At 37.0% G+C, this 1,390-nt stretch overlaps 1 pseudogene; it reads right to left on the reverse strand.

The window, feature by feature from the left end:
* Positions 1–318: 318 nt before the first annotated feature.
* Positions 319–803, reverse strand: LOC129665584 (transcription factor BTF3-like; annotated as a pseudogene).
* Positions 804–1,390: the final 587 nt, after the last annotated feature.

Genomic DNA, 1,390 nt, shown 5'->3' on the forward strand with positions numbered 1-1,390 from the left:
TCTTTCTTTCTTTCTTTCTTTCTTTCTTTCTTTCTTTCTTTCTTTCTTTCTTTCTTTCTTTCTTTCTTTCTTTCTTTTTTTCTTTCTTTCTCTTCTTTTTCAAGAACCTTTTCCAAACTTCATTTCCAGGCTTCTTCAGCTTATTTTGCTACAAAAAATGAATTGTGTATAAGCAAAAACTGAAAAGAGTTGCAGTGTCCAGGGAGTTTAGGTTTAAAAATATCAATGATTTAGATTTTATCAGATCCATGAGCAAAAGAATTTTAAAAGATGTTATAATATAAAATAGAAGCTCCTATAACCTCTGCAAGTGTCAACTTCTTCAGAAGTTGCCTCAGTTCAGTTTGCCTCATTCTTAGAAGCCTCATCAAAATTCTCCACCAGATCTGGAACTTCATCATCATCCTCTCCAGTAACAAGTGCTGCTTTTCCATCCACAGATTGGGCAGAGCTTCAGCCAGTCTCCTTAAACTAGTCAGATGGTGCGCAACAAGCTGGTTTAGGATGTTGGGAAGCATTTTTGTCAGCTGCTTTGTTTCAGCATGGCCTGTAATGGTGAAGGTGTTTGCTGCCAGAGATGCCTGAACTTTAGGGTTGTTAATTTGGATCACTGTTCTTTGGTTTGTAAGCATGTTCACCTGTTAAATACCAGAGGTATTGTTTACCTCTAACTTTAAGGAGAACTGCAATTTTTTTTTTTAATTTTCTACTGTGGCTGTTATGTGAACCATCTTTCTGCAAGCAGTTCCTTTCCCACCAATGTGCACTTGTGCCTGCAGTTTAACAAGTTTTTCCTGGTTCATGATTGTTTCCTTCATGTTGTCATAGTGGAAATGGGGTCGTGCTGGTACTACGGTTCGAGCTCAGGGGTTCTTGGGCAGACCAACAGAGATAAAGCATACATGTATGAGGGCACAAGATGGTAACTCAGTAGTGGGTTTTTTTTGATACATTAAGAAGTTTAATTTTTATGTAATCCAATTTATCTGCATTGTCACCAAAGTTAATATAGTTCTATTTTTTTTTGCAGTCAAGTAACTCTCATCAATTTCAAGGCATACTGCATTTGTCTATTATAGACAGTTATACTTATGTTCATTTTTTAAAAGGCTTATTATTCATTCTGTGTGTGTGTGCATACATTTGCATGTAGATGTCCACGGAGGCCATAAGGTAACATCAGACCCTTCTGAAGCTAGAGTTAGAAAGGGTTTTGAGAGCAACTGGTATGAATGCTGTAAACTAACTAGGATCCTTTAGAAGAACAACAAGCAACTTCCAAGCAAGCTCTTCAGCTCCTCTTGTCTTCTTTAGAAGAATATCAATTTCAAGGGGTGTTTTTTAAACTGGTGCTTGATCACTATAAATACACACACACACACACACACAC

This window comes from Psammomys obesus, unplaced genomic scaffold (assembly GCF_907164565.1).
Source record: "Psammomys obesus unplaced genomic scaffold, mPsaObe1.curated_primary_1811, whole genome shotgun sequence".
In the NCBI taxonomy this organism is placed as follows: domain Eukaryota; kingdom Metazoa; phylum Chordata; class Mammalia; order Rodentia; family Muridae; genus Psammomys; species Psammomys obesus.